The sequence below is a fragment of the Polypterus senegalus genome, chromosome 7 (assembly GCF_016835505.1).
Source record: "Polypterus senegalus isolate Bchr_013 chromosome 7, ASM1683550v1, whole genome shotgun sequence".
NCBI classification, from domain to species: domain Eukaryota; kingdom Metazoa; phylum Chordata; class Cladistia; order Polypteriformes; family Polypteridae; genus Polypterus; species Polypterus senegalus.
The window spans coordinates 94,847,696-94,867,156 of NC_053160.1; positions in this window are offsets into that span (position 1 = coordinate 94,847,696).

A 19,461-nucleotide genomic window follows, 5' to 3' on the forward strand; every position below is an offset into this window, starting at 1 on the left:
TGGTACATCGCGGAGATGCAGGTAACACTTCTTTAACTCATTAATAGGGTATGAGTATTCTGACAAGCACAGACTGTTTGCAGAGAATTGCCGTTGAATAGTATATTTCTTGTTGGGTTCATTCACCGAAGAGACTTCAAAGTTCACTGCATTACCAGGAATCCGGACAATATCTTGACGGACTGTTCTAAGAGTCATTACCTCCGAGGTTTGGGGTAGCTTTAGTGTGCTGACTGCCGCAGTCATGATAATGGTCCTTTCCGATCCATCATCTAGAACAGCAAAGGTCTCAACTGAACGCCCAGCATAGTATACTAGAATCCTCACGACTTTAAGTAGCACTTGATGTGGACGTCTGTTCCGGTCAATGTATATGGCATCAGGCTTGACTACAGTCATGAGTACACTCTGACCTCTTCTCTGCATAACAGTATCATGCAGAATCGTAAGGTGGAGTTTCTTGCATGTGTTGCATGACTTCTTCAGCGTACAAGAGTCAGGGGTGTGTGTACGGCCACATTTCCAACAACGCTCGTCATCTCTTATCCAGTTGGCAACCTGTTCAGCACTTAATTTCTTAAAGTCTGTGCAGGCATTCAGATAGTGCTCCTTGTTACTGCAGAATGGGCAATAAGGTTTGAGCTTTTCATTGGACGTTTTAAGTGAAGGAGAGGACTGAGGATTCGGTGGAAATGCAACTGGCTCAGCATTATAATAAATTGTGTTGGTAGGCTCCGTTCTCCGGACTGAGAGTGTATTTTCCTTTCTGCCATGCTTCAATGTCTCCCCCCGATACAGGTCAGCAGCTTGTTCTGAAATGCGTTTAGCACGAGACTTGGTTTGTAGCCAGACTGAAAGGTCCTACAGTGTGTAGGTACAGTCTGCATTGGACTGTAATATTCCTTGAGAAAAGCAATATTCCACAAATCCATCACGATTACTAGGGGGCAACTTGCTCAAAAGCCGATCCACATGTGATCCACACCTCAATTCGTAACCACCTTCTCCTTCCAAAACATGAATGTACTGAAAGGGCAAAGTCCTCAAATGTTTCAGCATCCCCAAATTTTATAGGTGAAGCATTAAGTATTGTTCCTATTTCACTCTGAACTAGCTGCCTTGGTTGACCATATTTCTCTTTCAGCGCTTGCAGGGAAATCGAATATGGATTTGGGCAATGCATATACGCTTTGGCCAATTTGTGTGCACCAGGAAATTTCAAACATCCAAGCAGCACTTGGTATTTGTACTGTTCAGTTAGATAGGGATGGCCATTTAAAAGACTGTCCAATCCCATTTTGAAGAGAGCAAAATCACTCTCTTTGCCACTCTCAAAGCATGGCAGTTTCAGCTTAGGAATCCCACATAACGAAGCAATAAGCAAGTCCATCATATTGGGTGTGACTTGTACTGAAGGTGCATAGGCAGATGGCTTTGACAGGAAGGGTGATTCTGTAGGCATGTCAGAAATCGTAGAGGGACATCCAGCAGCTGGAAAGGCTGATGTACAAGTCGTGGACCCCCAGGCAGTTGGTGCCTGGAGTTTCCACTCTGCATATTGTTTGTTACATGTTGGATTGGTGTATTAATTATAGGAAAACTAAAATCCTGGTGGTCTTGGGACATTATTGTTGCAGTAGGGACCCTGGGACTGCCATCCTTATTTCTGCCACTCAGGTCTAATGGATAGGACATGGTGAAGGGCTCTGCATTCACATTAAGCAAATCTTTAGTTGGTGCTGACAGATTTGAGAAGTGCTTGGGGATCTGGGGAACAGTAGGGGACACAATCCCTTTGCGTTCATTTTCCATAACAAATGAAGAAATCATTTGTGCTTCTTCTAAGTCCTGTTCAGCCCTTCGGAGACGTCGCTGCTGGGACAACTGCTGGGCTATAGCCTCTCTTTCCTTCAATGCTTCTCTAGCCTGAGTGTCTAGTAATCTACATCGCTCATCTATTTTAAGGTCTTCCTCTATTTGTTTTCTGAGTTCTTGCAGTTCCATGTATTTCCTTTTTTCTCTAAGAAAGGCAGACTGTGAATCATTCAATGACAAATGCGTAACATTACTACGCTGTGAATTTACAGTGCGCTGTGACCGCTCACTGTGACCTACATGGGAACCCAAACCTGTCTGAGGAATATTCTGTTGGGATATTGAGCAGCTTGTAACAGAGCGTGCCTTTTGTCTTGATGGGTAATATCCCACCTCATAGGGTTCTTATCAATCACAAATGCAAATATCAGCAGAGTTTCTTTGCAGCCTTTGTTAATTTCTGTAAAGGATTTGACTAAATTGAACTTCCCTGTGGGACATCCTGAGACTTTACAGGATCCCACCCCCTCCAGAAGTCATGGCCGGCTTACACTGATAACGAACACTAACATAACCTATGCATGTTCCCCAGTTGATTCTGTGGTGTGTTCTTACTCCTACCTTGTTCATTGCTTGTATGGACTGGGTGTTGGGCAAGGCCGTCAGGTCCAGCGGGCTGTGGGGCATCTGTTGTTGAAGAAAAATTCACTGATCTTGATTTTGTGGATGTTACGGCACTACAGCCATAAGGTGCGATACCCTTAGGGTGATCCGGCTTGCAGGATCCTTATTGTTGAGGACCTGAGTGGATGGACCAGGCCAAGGGGACACCCAAGTAATACCTGGCTAAAGAAGATAGATGGTCATTTCCAGAGGGTGGAACTGGACAAAATGTTTGCCTGGGGAGTTGCTAACCAGGATCCCGACCTGTTTTGTTGTGTGTTGGGTGCAGCAACGTGCTGTACCAGTGCATGCTCCCCAACCTGACCTGACCTTAAAAAAGACTGTTTACTCACAATCCTCATGCAGCCTGACAGAGCTTGAGCAGATTTGTAAAGAAAATTGGGGAAAGAAATGCATTGTGCAGATATCTGTGCACAACAGACTCAAGGCAGTAATGGCTGCACAATGGTGCTTCTAATAAATACTAACTGAATACTTTTGCAATCAATTATTTAGTATTTTAAATTTGTAATTAATTTCAACCACTTTGCAAAGATCCGTTTTCACTTTGAGATTAAAGAGTACTTTTCTATTGATCAATTTGAATTTGATGTACATGTATAATAAAAAATGTGAAACTTCCAAGGGTGTGAATACTTCTTATAGGCATTGCATCTCCAAAAAATTCTAAGTGATAAGCAACAGTTTTAGAGTTTAATATTAGAATCTCAGAGGAAGTAATATTGAGTGTATTTGATATTAACATAATGTAGATGTCACTGCATGGAGTAACAACATGTTTTCTATTTCTGTTTGTTCATTATTGATGGTGTAAGAATATAATTATTTGTCATGTTAATTTAACTTTTTTTAAGTTAAATTACTTAATTACCTTTGATGTTTGTTACTTTGCAAATTTAAGTAATAATAGTACTTCAAGATTTGACATCCTTAAAACCCAATTTTTGAACATGGAGACTTATAATAATCAGTGGTGTTTCTGCATTATGGGACATAGAGCACAGTCCCATCAGACATTGTGCAAAAAGAAGTATTACGCTTCCTTCAGAAATTTAACTTGCTGTTTATGCAATGTTTATAATAACCCTCAGCTTCTTAAACTTTTTCCAGTTTTCTATCATATGCTCAATGCTTTTTCTATTATTAGGAATTGTTTTCATGTATTTGTGCTTTAAAGCTGTTTCTGGCTAAGGGGCAGGACCAAATGGCCCTGCAGTGTTCTCTACAGCTCTGGGGTGTGTGCACATGTCCAACTTTAACTTTCCAGTTTAGTGGTATGGCTTGAAAGACAGTGCTAGTATTAAAATGAGGACTGTCTTTCATTTTTTTTAAATTTACTCATACTTTGCACTTGTAGCTTAAGATTTTCCCAGTTAAGGCCATGCAGCATATGCCAGTGAAGAGGTATGAAAGTCCTGTAGCATTTGCTCCCTTAAAGATTACCATAGTAATTTGAAAAACAAAAAAGGCTAAAGATCAATATCCATCCATTTTCCAACCCGCTGAATCCGAACACAGGGTCACGGGGGTCTGCTGGAGCCAATCCCAGCCAACACAGGGCACAAGGCAGGAAACAACCCTGGGCAGGGTGCCAACCCACCGCAGAAGATCAATATCAGGAATGCATTATTCAAAAGGTATTATACGGCATCTTTTCACCCTCTGCTAAGTAGAACCATACTAAATTTGAAAAAGCCACCATGGATGCCTACATGTGCTCCTTTCACTTTGAGGAAAAGAAGCCAGCAGTGTGATACCCCTGTTTCAAAGAAGCACAGAATCCTGGTGTGGAAAGAACCATTATAAGTGTAAAAAAGCATTTTTTTTATAATTGTTTGCTGCCTTAATGATGACCAGCAAACACCTGGCTGCACAGTACTTAGCACTGCAACTAGACGTGCAGTTTTGCCGTTTGTGTCATGCAGTCTGTGTAGTCTGCTTGATCTTCCCAGTGTCTTGTCCTTTTTCATCTTAAAGCAATTAAATTCTAACGTTTAGGTGCTTCTGTTTCAATTTAAACAGTTTATAGCCAACAGATCTTCCTGAGCAGCGGGTGGTTGCAAGGCTCTAACATTACTTAAAGTTTAAATCTATATGGCTGTGTTTTGTTAGATGATGACGAAGTCAAAAAAACTCCACTCTGGTAAATGCTTAAGGCCAATTAAAACTAATGGAAATAGACACCTAAACAATTAATTTCCAATAGTTATAGCCCTGACAAACCAGTAATTTAGCCTGTTTTTCTTTATTATTCATATGTTGTTTCATATACTACATGAAGGTGTGTGTGTTTATGTATGTGTGTACATGTTTCTGTACACTATACACACACGTGCTTTCATTTGCACATTATTTGTACATCTTCTTTAAAATGTCATTACTCTGCAATTGTTTCTGGTGTATGCTGTTAAATGATGCTATTTATGTTATTTGTATGTGGTGTTATGTTATATCTAGCTCCAAAGCTACCAATTTAAACTATTCTACATATTGATTCTCATCAGATGGTATCTTAATATATGTTGCCATTTGAGACAGAGCAGGCACCAGCATCTCAGTGTTTAATTGATTTTTTGTGACATTAAAAGTGAAGGAACTTAAATGTTTTTCTAGTCATAAGCCAAAGAGGGCTAGACATTAATAGGTAAATTACTGTTTATGTTGGACAAATCTGCACACAAAAAGTAAAATTCAGGTATGGCCCCACCAGAATTTTCATGCCAAAAATGCCATAGATAATAAAAAAGATCAGGTAACAAATAAATACAATTTGTATGTGACAAAGGCCTTAGATAAAGCTGCTTGTTACAAAACAAACATAATTAAAGTGAAAATGGCCACACCATTTTTTAATTATGACAGAAGGGGCAATGCAGAAGATTACAGCATAAACGGAGATCTAAAATACTGCAGGTTTACTGGCTTGCATAAAAACTATCAAACATTAGAAGAAAGCTCTCTCAAAAACCAGATATTACCACAGCCTAATGCATAAAATACTAACAACCTTTGATTTTTACTTAATATAGTACCTAACCTGGCCAGCACTAGTGTCTCTGCATTAAAGTCAGGTGAAGCACTGGCCTCCAACCCTTATAGATGATGCTGTTGTGCAAAAATTAATTAAGTAGTAAACTTGCCTCAGTAATTTAACAGATTATTAAAACGTTTTTAGCAGACCCAACTTATTCTTCATATTCAAATTTTTCCAATTCTCCATGACATGCACAATGCGATTTCTTATCTATAAAAATATATCTTTATGGGGTATGTGTCTGGCACTAGCCAGAGTTGTCTGAAAAGCTATACTACTCTGCAGTGTTCTTTCTAGGCATTGTGAATGTGGGCACCTGAACAGTGTGAAATTTTTGGTTCTGCCTTGTGGTTTGAAGGCTAAGGTGTTTTAATGGAATACTCCACCAGAAAATGATTTTTTATATTTTACTTACCTCATGTAGATTGTTGTAGGGGCTGAGAAAAAAAAATATTTTCATGTTTTCATTGTGAAATTACATATCAAAGAATTAAACTGAACAGGAAGCAGCAGTGACCAACACTGGACAGAGGCACATGATGTAGAGAACATCCATGGAAGCAAGAAAAAAGTTCCTATGAAACTCGTGTTGCATAATCCACATGTCAATTTTTCCATTCTTTTGTTCAAAACATGCAATATGTGTATTTTTTGCTAAAATACTATTAAAACCTATTACTGAAAAACTGATAAGCAGGAACGATGCATTCCCAAAGTACAGTGCATTTGAATTGAAAATCCTCTTCTTCCCCGCATCCACTGGTCAAAAACCTGTCTTCAATTCAAGCACATTGTATTATGGGAATTTAACACTGTCCATTGGTGCTGGATGACAAAATAATATGCTAACAGAAGTTTTTGGGGATTTTTTTTTTTTGTCATTAATCAGCTAACACTTTATCTTCACTTGTGTTGGTAGACTCATACATTGTGAAAAGCAGAATCTCCCTCTCTTGCTCCCTCACACAAAGTTTACAAGAGGCTCTTTCCTTAACCATCCTCCAACACCAGTAATGCCATTCCAGTCTCTCTTGCCTCCAGTGGTATTTTTTTGACTGCACAATTATATATCCAGCTCCTCCGCAAAACTTTCTCTGGGAGTCAAAGACAACACCTTCTGTACTTATGCTTCTGAACTGAATGAGTCAATGCAAGCTAGGACCCTTCCAAAGACTCACTGGTGTTCAAGTACCTGTATTTAAGTTGAAGAGCTGAGGCCTCATGTATAAACGGTGCCAATGCACAAAAATGTTGTGTACGCCCATTTCCACGCTCACATCACGATGTATAAAAACTAAAGCCATGCACATTTTAATGCCAGTTCAGATAATTGCGTACACAAATTCTCCGCTTGGTTTTGCAAACTGGCAGCACCAATAATTAAAGCAGTGCTACTGTTTCGGTGTGGTTTCCCTTTCTTTCTTAGACCCACATCCTGTGACTTTATCAAATACACTGAAATTAACTGCATATCGTTTTTTAGTTTAAGACATCTGGTTGTAATCAACCCGTAACTATATAATAATGCACGGAATGGCCAAACTATTTTAGATACCATCACTTCTTTAGCATTGTCATTCTCAGTGCACTACTCAGAATGTTTAACCCACTGTATCTGAGTATGGAATCAAAGCTCTACAGCAGCTGGTCAGATTATCGGGATACAGCATCTAGCACACACTGCCTCAGCCATGCGTACAGTCTATTTCAACTTCTCCAATACAGTACAGCAAATGCTTCAGAGCCTTTTCTGTAGGGATCTTGTGGTTCAGAAACAGTTTCATCCTATGAGCTATAAACACACTTAATCACTCCATCAAGTGCTCCTGGTAAAACTGTTTGTACTTATAAGTACAAACACCTCACTGTAAACTTGCGCTGCAGTTATAATATTGTACAACCTGAGCTACTTTATAAAGCGTGTATTTGCATATGATGATGACTGGCTTCTAAGTCGATTTATATTTCCAAACACTACCTTCTTGGAGCTCTTGATATTATTTTTAAGATGAAATGCAGTAATAAATGTATATTACATTATACAGATACATTTTTTACTTCATTTAAATAATGTATATTGTTAATAATTAAACATGTGAGGACACGGTGGTGCAGTGGTAGCAACGAGCTGGTGCCCCATTCAGTGATTGTTCCTGCCTCACGCTGTATGCTTGCTGGAATCGGTGCAACCCTGGATGGATAGATGGATGGAATAATTAAACATGTAATACGAAGATATCTCGTAGCTCTTTCTAAGCTTACAGATGGCTTCACATCTATTACAGAGCTGATTGTGTATCGATTGGTTACTTGGAGAAAGAAAAAGATGGACAGGAATTGGGGGTTACTACATTTGAGAGAGACAGTACTATTTTAATAAATTATTTCATAGAAGATCATGCACGGTGCAGGAACAAGCTTTGGACAAGGCAACAGCTTGTTGCTACCATTGCGCCATTTTGCTGCCATGTTCAATACATGCTTTAATTCCTATCATTATGAAAATTATATCAAGTATAAATCTTAGTTTTAAATTGTTCAGATAGCTGTAATATCATGAAAGTAATGTATTCTGTGTCTTGTCAGTGGAAGAGAAAGCCCGTTTAAGAAGAACGTAGTGATTCACACACATAGACTACATAGAAGAACACATAGAATACAAAGCATTTAACATGCTACTTTTGTTACTATGGGATTTGAGAAACTGGTAAATTAAATGATTTTAAGATGAAGTTTATGACGTTCTACTTTAATGACAAAATAAACAATGTGAGTAAAGTGGAAATTACAAGATTAAAGTTGACATTTGGACATTGTTTTCCAATGCGTCCCTATTTTGTTTTTCTTTTCTCTGTACCCTAATATGTTTCCATATGACACTCAGACTGTGGGCTACAACTCACCTTTTCATGGCAACTTTGATATCTGACCACTTCTTATTTATTTTGGAAGCTGTGCGACTTTCTGAACTTGAACTTTCGAGTTTCTCCACCACTCTGTCACTCGATCAACTTCCTTTTGTTGTTTATATCACAGCTTAAACCAACAAAAAGTACATTTTAGCTTGCCTCTACTTGGTATTTGTTGAAATTTTTCTTTTTCCCTGTGCACGTTTTAGTGTGAATTCTACAAATGGAATTATGCTTGAGGCCTCTGGTCTTGTAAGTGCTGCTCTTTAATTACTTGATTATCTTTCCTACTTGTATTGTCTCTCTCCCTCTCACTCTCTTTTTCTATGTCTCTCTCTCTCTCTCTCTCTCTCACAAACACACACTCTCTTACATGGGTTCCTTTTAGGGTCAGATTCCTAGGATAGCTCTGTCACTTCTACAGTCTACAGACACCTTTGCAGCATATCTCACTTTCTCTCTCTCTCTCTCCCAGGTCCATGGCACTCCAGAATGTTCATGCCAAAAATGCTGCTGCTAGCAAATAACAAATCAGAAGTATCTGTCAATTCCAGTTAGTATTAGGAGCAATATCCTTATGAATGTATTTACTAATAGACTAAACAATATAAGGTTACAGATTAAATAGTCACATTTAGCTGTAGCAGTACTAGTAGCACTGTTTGACATTGTGCCATCCTATAGATTTATTACCTTATTACATTTAAATTAATGAAAGAATAGGAAAATGTACACGTGTTTTTAAAAGAAAACTGCTATCTGTCCATTAAACCAAACTATAACTAGTTTGTTGAAAATTGCAGTAGTTCCACCATCAGTTCTGGACATAATTAAGACATCATTATTAAAAAGTAATGAGTAATTTCTTCAAACCGGGAATTTAAATAATCATACATTTCAGTTCTTTTAAATATGTATGGACAGCTGCACAATATAGTCACTCATTCCAGAATGCATTCCCTTCAGATTCAGTGCTGGGACCCATTATATTTTTTCATAGGTTATAAATAGAAAAGGTAATTATAATAATAACTTTCTTTCATATGCTTATGATAGTCAACTGTATTTAACTCTGACAATTATTGTAGATTGCAGAGTGCAGCTGACCTTTGACTGATGAATCTAGGGTTAATAAAAGAAAAAACTGAACACTTTTAAGAAAATGTAATTAGAACAAAGAGATTCTATAAATATTTATTTGTATATGTTACATGATGATGTTGTTGGCACTTCAAAATTACATTTGGTATTTTAGTAGCATGCCATTATCAGTCATTGTCATACTCTACGGTAATCATTAGTAGTGAATAGGTGTTTAAGTGAAATTGTGATTATAATAACAAATAGAATTAAAGGTATTTTTCTTTTTTGAACAAAAATCATTGCTACAAAAATGTGCCCAATCATATATAAAAACATCTTGTAGGTTGCAACCGCAGTTTGCAATTTAAAGTACAAATTGGTAATTAACCATGAAAAATGACACAAAAATACAATTTATTAAACTTTACATTAAAATATAGTTATTCAGTTCTTAAAATATGACTGCTATAAAGGGTGTGTCAAATCTTTAACCATTTGTGCAATTCAAGGGTGACTTAATGGAATCTTTCTATGAATATCTTATTCTATGAGCTGCAAAGATTTCCCAGTCATAGAAGATGGGAAGCAATTGGCAGACATACAAATCCAACCCATCAGACTACGCTTATCAAGTACATAGAAGGTAGGTTATGACAGTTTGTGACTTTGGAGGAAGACAGGGTGGACTGTATTTGTAAAAATGTGTTTTAATTCACTGCACATGAAAACGTAAAAGGACTTCACACTTAAAACTAAAATTTCTTTCAGTATGATGTATTAAAAAGGACAACCATTTTTTATTAAATTCCTTCAAATTAAGTACTTCAGTGTTTCAGTATTAAAATAAAGTTTTTTTATAAAGAATGTCAACTTATGTAAGTATATTTTCATCTACAAATCTACAAACTGATCGAATATTAAGAACATATGAAAGGTTTTCAGTACCACAACATATTAAATCCAACATTGTTAGTCATTTTCACCTAACTTTTGTAAAGTATTGTCAAGACTTGTGAGTCTGCACAGAAATAGTATGCACTTTTTAAACTCTTCTAAGTAGCTTTAATTTTTCTGTGTGATAGAATTCTTGCTATCTTTAGTAGTAAATTACCTTTGACATGCTTCCATACACTGGGGGATGAAGAACTCATTTTAAATTAACAGATGGCATCTACCTACTTTACTAATTTCCTTTGTAATTTTAAAAAAATTACATCATGTCACTGGGAGGACTATAAGGTATGTTAAAAAAATGCACTAAATGCAGAACTAAGTCATCAAACGTTTTAGCAGCAATATCAAGACATAAAGAGACAAAAAGAAATCAGCACAAAACATTGTGTTAATTTTATTATTATTTTGAAACAAACAATTCTTAAACCTACCTAAGGGGCTGTGTTGGATTTTTTATTTAACCTTCAGAATGTTGTTTTGTCCAATTTGACTCGTTTCTGTGTTTGAAATGAGTAAAAACACCTTTAATTGAATCTGTTAAGGACAAAACTTTGTGACCTTTTCTACATTTCCCCAAATTAAGGAAAAGTTTGAAAAAAATTAAAAATTTTGAAATATATGTATAGCTTCAAAAAAAATTTAGCCTTTCTTTTGAGTTAATTTTTGAATTACCATTGACTTAATTTTCAGTTGAATTTAAGGTGCTTTGGTCGTTCAGCACCCTTAAAAACATCCAAAAAGTAATCTTTTCAACTCCCTAGTGCACCCTGGAATGTGAAGACTTTTAGTTAAGTGATTTAACTTGACAAAAAGCAAAAAATCTTCATATGTCACATCTTTGTACAACTGCTGCACATTTTGAACACTGCCATATAACTTTGGGTCAGTATTGACCCACCATATATTTTCGTGGTTTTTGCATTTAATTAGGAGTTGTTTGTTTGTAAAAAACTTTGTGACCTTTTCTAAATTTCCCCAAATTAAGGAAAAGTTTGAAAAAAGTTAAATATTTCATAATATGTATAGCTTCAAAAAATTTTTTTGCCTATCTTTTGGGTTAATTTTTGACACACCATTGACTTAATTTTCTGTTGAATTTATGGTACTTTGGTTGTTCACCACCCATAAAAACATCCAAAAAGTAATTTTTCAACTCTATGATGTATCCTTGAATGTGAAGGCTTTTAGTTAAGTGAGCTAACATGACAAAAATCAAAAAAGTCTTCACATGTCACATTTTTGTACAACTGCTGCACATTTTGAACATTGCTATGTCCTTTGGGTCAGTATCGACCCATCATATATTTTAGTGGATTTTGCTTTTAATTAAGAGTGGTTTGTTTGTTCAAAACAAATAAAAACATCCTAAATGGTTTCTTTCCAGCTCATATATGGGAATTGTTTTGTTGAAGTGACTTAACTTTCCAAAAAGTAAAACACTTTCCATCCATCATCATTTTGTACAGCTATGACACTTTTTGAACACTACCATGTCCATCAGGTCAGTTTTACCCTACTATAAACAACAACAAGAAGAACATTAATTTCTATAGCATATTTTCAAACAAAGAATGTGCTTTACAAGATTTCAAAGAGAAAGTTCCAAGAAAAAGAAAAGGATTAGGTAAAAATATTAATGAACCAAGAAAACAAATTCATATAATCTTATAAATCATTTAAGCTGAAGTAACACAAAATCTGCAGGGGTTCCAAGGCCAAAAGATCAAAAGATAACACTTTGTGAAGTTTCCTACATTTCCCCAATTTAATGAAAAGTTAAAAAAAGTAATATGTACAGCTTCAAAAAAAAAAAAAAAAGTTTATTCTGTCTTTTGGATCAGTTTGCACGCATCATTGACTTTAGTGAATTTTCTGTTGGATTTAAAGTATTTTGTTGTTCCCAGCTCATAAAAACATCCTAAAAGTCATCTTTCCAGCTCAGAAATGTGAATGCTTTTAGTAAAGTGGCCTAAATTTACAAAAAAAAAAAGTTTCCACATGTCTCATTTTACTTGTACTGTTACACAATTTAAATTTTGCTTAAAGACTCAAGTGGCTTTTAAACATCCTTGTTTATGTTCCTTTTATTCATGAGCTTATAAGGATTCACTACAATATGTTTTCAAAATACTCTCACAGTTATTGTTAGTAACCATATTAGTGACTGCTGAGTGGCCTTATGACCTATATATATATATAAAAAACTTTCCTCAAATCTACTAGCATCAGTGCTCATGGTCCAGAAGGCAGTAAATGGAAGAAAATAAATGTGATCTTACATGTTGGCTAAGGTTTTTAATAATGTTTTACTTTTAAAGGCAGCTTGTATTACATGCCCTAAACAAAGTTATGTGTATGCCAGTAATTTTCTCTCCTGATTTCTCTGTAGTGTGTCATGGTCCTCAGATGAGCAGGTTTAGTATCACTTTCAACAGAGCCAGCATCAAAAGCTATAATTGTCCAGATTAGATTAGATTAGATTAGATAAACTATTTTAATTCCATGAGGGAATTTAGTAGCATACAGCAGCACAAACATAAAAAACAAGAATACTTATTAATAGGACAGATAATACAGCCAATCAATCAATCAATCAATCAGTAAATAGATAAATAAATAAAAACAAACTTAATGAGTGTGTCAAGTGGAAGCATTAAATTGTTTAATAGCAGTGGAGAGAAAAGACCCCCAGAGACACAACTTAGCACACAGTGCAGGAATGAGCCTGTGGCTAAAAGAGTGCCACCTGGATGGGATGGAGGGGATTTTTCATGATGGCAGGCTCTCCTTATGTTTTTTCAGGTATTGAGCCTCTTCTGTGGTCAAGTTGCTTGAGATTGCAGCGAAGAACACCACTATTGCTTATATGGACGGTAGAACATTTTCAGCAGCTTGCTGCACATAACAAAATGCCAGACTCTCCTTAATAAGCACAGTCTGCTCTGGCACTTCTTGTACAGTGCCACTATGTTGTCAAACCAGTCAAGTTTGTTGTTTAAATAATTTCCAATAAACTTTTGTTAGGTGTGCATCTTTGCCTACAGTTTCCCACTCTGTATAAATGTCATAGTATCTTGATTCGCAGAGAGGCTATAAGATTTGTGTAGCTTCTCTATAATGGATACATCAAGGTATTGCAAACATATGAAAGCAGAGCTAATGTTAGCAGTAGAAGTTAAATTGTAAACTGTTTTTTTTCCAATTTGGTGCATATACTGTATGTTAGCCAGTATCCACTCAAGTATGTGCCTAAATTTAAAATCAGGCAGTATCAACTTGGCTTTTTCCAATTAATGTAACATGCAGTAATACGAGCATTGCAGTTAGACTAACACTTATTACTTAATGTAATGTCAACAATATGTACAGTAGAGTGACATATGTAAAATAAAAACTAAATATAATAAATAAACACATAACACCCAAAAACCCATTTAATCCAATTCCTATCAGATCAGATCCTATCCTAGCAGTACCAGGAAAAATGCTGCATTACATGCTAGTTCCCTGAAGAGCTTACTCACACAGACACAAACAATCGGATGAAACCAATTTATGATGATCAATTAACCTGACCTGCACAGATGGAAAAACCCGCACGAACACAGTGTTATGCTTTGTCAACTCTATACTATTTTTGTTGACTTTTCTGCATGGAATTAATGATCTGCACATAATTTCAGGGATTTTAAGACACCAGGATTCTTACATTGGTTTTTGCATTAGGCACAATTTAACAAAATTGACATTTTATTGTCATTGTACCATTAAGGTATCTTTGCTTTTTGAAATTAACTGCCTTTTTGTAACATTCTCGTAAGCTATCTCTTTGGCAACATCTCTGAGATTTCCTTGGATTACGTGATGCTTGTAATGTTACAGAAGCCATGGTATATCCAATTCCTCTTCCACAAATCTACAACCTTTATTAATCTGTACTCTTCTTAGTTTTCTGTTGTGGCGTTCTGTGCCACGTCCAGCTGAACAAATTCTTTGGCCACCACCTATGGTGTTTGAATGTTTATTTTTTCCATACTATTTATGCATTATGCTCCATACTTATTTTTAATTTGTTTTTCTTTGAATGTAGTTATTTCTTTGATATCTTGAAAAGCACTTTAAGCTATATTGTTGGTATGAAAATGTGATATAGACATAAATGTTGTTGTTGTATAATGGTCTATCCTGACATTTCTGGAGTATCTGAAATTATGGATAAAAACCTACTTTTTGATTCTGAATTCCCAGTTAATTAAACTTTTGCTCTTACTCTTGACTTGATTTTTGATTACTGTTTTGGCTGAGAGTAAATGTTGGATTGGCTCCTGGTTTTGACCTTAGCTTTTTCTTTGAGTATGTGTATCTCCATCTGATCACAGTCAGCATTACAGTGGCCCAAAAAGAATTGATAAATTTGAATAGTTTGATGTATGCATATTGTTTTGGCACTGGATTGTACTTTGGGTAAGTAGCATGCAAGAAAGATTCTGCTGACACTTTGCCTTATAAATTAATTAAAGTATAAAGGCAATACTCTTATATAATTGTTTAAAAAGCCCACCCAATACTTGGATGACACCACAAAGTATCTACCAATGTGTAATTCTGAGAATATTGTCTTACTTTTCTGCTGTTCAATTCTGGACAATTCTGTAATTGATCATGTAAAACATCCCTTCAGTTCAACCTCATCCTCAGTTTATAAACCATAGTATCTGAAACAATGAAAAAAAGTGTTCATCAGTGACTGGACTTGGTCATGAATTGTTTAGCATATACATGCGGTAGCATACTCATTAACACAAATAGCCTGCTCATCTAAACCAGGCCTGTTGCGACAAGGCAGGCAAACCAAGCAATTGCTTGACAGAAGTAAAGTGCAATGACACTGTTATCGGGATCCCCCTCAAGGGGGCCCCCCTCACTGACAGCAGCCAGCCAACCACGCGATCTCTGCTGCCGGCAAAATACAAAACTTCCTCGGCAGTCATGAAGCGGAATTATGCTTCAGGAAGCCAAAAAAGAAAGAAGAGAAAGGAAGAGGAGGATAAGAAAAAACAAGACAGTGGTAAGTGATAAATTACACCCATAAAATAGCTCTACTTGTCTTGTACAAATGGTGCAATTTTGCAGCAGGTAGGCTAGCAGAAATATGTTTATGTATCATACATAAATGACATGACATGTTAATGTGAGTATGTATGTGTGTGTGTTTGTTGTTGGATTTAGTTATTGTGCACTTTTTTAATGTATATTTGATTTTATGGTACAGTGGTGTTTTTTGCAAATGTTCAATTGTTGAAAATGTTCAAATTTTATGCACTTTATATGCAACAGCAGTATTTGCACTGTAAACCTTTTTTATTTATATAAAGTGTGAGTGAATTTAAACTGCATGGCTATGCTGTGGTTCCTTTGCGTGAGTGCGTGCGGGGGGCCTCCATGTCTATTTTGCTTGGGGCCCCCAAATTCCTTCAAACGGCCCTGATCTAAACAGACATTCATGTGGTGGCAACTAAATACATGTTGAGAGCAGATGTGATCAAGTAGTTTATTTGTTGTTTAAATAAACATTTAGAAAACTCAAGAAGTGTGATCTAAGTGACTTTGACCTACAACAAGATAGGTGGTGCTAGTACAGCGACTTAAGCATTTCAGAAACAGCTGACCTCCTGGGATTTTTACGCACTACATTGTAGTTGACCACTTTATACTCAGTCTACACTTTTTCAAATGAATAATTCCAGTAGGATAATGTGACATGTCCCAAACCACACACCTCTTTTAGTTAGTTCCAAGAACATGACATTATGTTAAATTTATTTCTGCATCTGGAATGGTCCTCACATCCCTATCCAATATATCATCATCGGTTTGAGGTGGAAATGGAATGTTCACTATATATGGTTAAGGGGAGGGGACAACATTCCTAAGGAATATTTTAGCACCTTGTTAAATCCATACTTAAAAATATTAATCCTGTTCTGGAGAAGAATATATCCTTTCCAGGACTAGCTGTACCTGGTCACACTGAGCGTTTGGACAGGACAAAGAAGGGTTTCTAGAATGTCTCTTTTTCTCCTTTAAATTACAAAGTGAGGTAAAATTAATGATAAAAAACTATTTAAAACATTATATTTCCTGTGGATATTAGAATGCTCTGGGAATCAGTAGGTAGCTGCCAATTAATATCTACAATCAGTCTTGTCAGGGCATACAAGCAGTGAAACATTTTATTTTTACATATTAGCTTGGAGACAGAAATATTATCAAACAGTGCATACAAAAGAAGTAATGACTAAATTGTGTTATTGAAAAGATTTAGAGAAGGGAGCCATTAGTTGCCTCTGAAAAGAGAGTAAATGAAAACCTTCACTGAAAGAGTTTCAGCCTACAGTCTTCAGGGCAAACAATGCAAATACAAGGTCACAGAATATAAAAAGAATGTTCATCCTATCTATAATTAAAATGGTGTGATGTTTGATATCAGTACTGCTCAATGGCCTAGATTTATGTGCTGAAATGGATTAAACAGATTTGAGAATGTTATGTTACTTATATCAATTAGCACTGCAATGTTACTGAACATGGTCACATGACAGAAAGTGCAAAACAGTTTTGTAGTCTCTAATATAAAAACTACAATATAGCCTGGATGACACATATCTTTATTTATCTATAACACCGAATGACATGATGCCCTGGACTCACTGTCTTATATTTCTGAATGGATGAGTAGCAATTTCCTCAAGCTAAATAAGGAAAAAACTGAAATCTTAGTCATTAATAAAAAAGGAAAAGGTGAGGGAATTAAAAATATAAACTTGACTTCTTAGCAGTAAAAGTCGAGGGGAAAGTAAAGAATTTAGGTATAATCTTGGACTATGACCTAACGCCCTAGATATCTTAATTTTTACTTTTCTAATTTTTATTTTTTGAGTTATTTTGTGGTGGCATCCCACCTGATCAAAGTTCTGTGCAGCCATCTGTGATGTCTAAATGAAAGAGGATACCCTAACTTGTCACAAGACTCACTGCGTTGAATACTCTAAGATAAACCCGAAAAAAGAACATTTAAAGAACTACTTAAGAACATTTATGTTAGGTAGAATGCCCAGTGGGGACTGCAGATTTTTTTTTTTTTTCTTCCAGTTGAAAAGGAGTTTTTTTTTTGTCCAGCTTGGCCATCTGACTTTCTCATCGTACTGTAATTTAGAAACTTAATAAAAAAGTTCTAAATTGTATATTTTAAGGACTCTTCTTTCTCTTAATTATATATCTTTCTTATGTAAGTACCTTTGGTATTTTATTCATTCATTATTATTATTATTATTATTATTATTATTATACTTTTCTAAATTTAATTTGTTTTTCTTGTATATAACTACTTTGACATGTTGTGAAGCAATCCAAGCTACATCCTTTGCATGAAACTGTGCTATACAAATAAATGTTATTGTTGTTGGACCTGTGAAATGTCATATACACATACTGCTGCTTTGTTACAGTCTGTTGAGTTCATACATTTTAGCAGTGTGGGATAGAGTATGTGGTTTTACTCTTTTACACAACAGCATCATTCCACTTTTCTTGGTTGAATGGCTGGGACTAAGCACCTAGTGCCTTTTTATCTTTACCATAAATTTAAGATATTTAATGCATAATGCTGTAATCGACCAAGACTGATCAGGAGCCCCAGATTCATGTAGCCACATACGTATTGTGATTATATTGTGTAAGAGCCAATCTTAGAAGGATAAAGCTTTAAGCTAAACTCGTACTAGCGTACTAGTGTTTGCTTAAGAAGAATTGAATACAATTTTCTTCCATATTTATAGATAGATAGATACTTTATTAATCCCAAGGGGAAATTCACATAATCCAGCAGCATACTGTAGTAATAGGACTACTATTCCCATGATGCTTTGCAGTATGCCCAGGATGTTGGAGGGTAGGGAAGTTCCTGCTTCTTGTTGAATAAACGTTTTTCTAAGGTTGTGACTCCGAGTCCCGCATCCTCATTATACATGGTGTCAGAAGCTACGAACTGTAAGTCTCCAGTCTGTTTTAAAAGTTCGGAAGACTTTTTTATTACCGTTGCAGAACAGATGAGAGGCTGTGTGCACGGCTGTGTCAGGAAGAGTCAGCTGGTGTGAGTGAGAGTCGCTGCGAGGCACATGCAGGTGGAGGGAGACGTGCAGCAGGAGGACCCATCTGAAAGTTCAGATCCTGAACGTGACAGGAACAGGGATTTACCAACCAGGATGGCGACAACTGTGCAAATAACTCCCCCAGAGCCGTTCGACTTTTCCTGTCCCACAGACTGGCCGAAGTGGATCAGACGATTCGAAAGGTTCAGAATTGCAACAGCTCTTAATGAAAAAAACGGAGGAATATCAGGTGAATTCGCTCTTATATGCCATGGGAGACGCAGCTGATGATGTTTTGGCAGTTTTACCTCTGTCTGATGCAGATAAAAAGAAATATGATTCTGTTAAATCAGAACTTGAACATCATTATGTGGGAAAACACAATGTTATTTTTGAAAGAGCACAGTTTAACTCAAGACGGCAACAAGAAGGGGAGAGTGCAGAGTCCTTCATCACAGCTGTACATAAGTTGTCAGAAAACTGTGGTTTTGGAGTGCTTAAGGAGGAACTTATAAGAGATAGAATTGTGGTTGGCATTTAAGACAAAAAGTTGTCAGAACAGCTACAACTGGACTCAGATTTAACACTTTCTAAAGCCATACTTAAGGTCAGACAGAGCGAAACTGTGAGGAAACAACAAACAATATTGCTCAGCAGTGTACAAGAAGAAAAAACTTCCAACATGGGCGCCATATGGACAAACATGAAGAAAGCAAAGCCACAAACATGGCAACAGACAAAGAAAAGGCAAGGACCAGACAAGCTGAGTGTTAAAGAGTGTGGCCGCTGTGGGCGTAAAAATACACACTCATGGAAAGACTCCTGCTAGAGA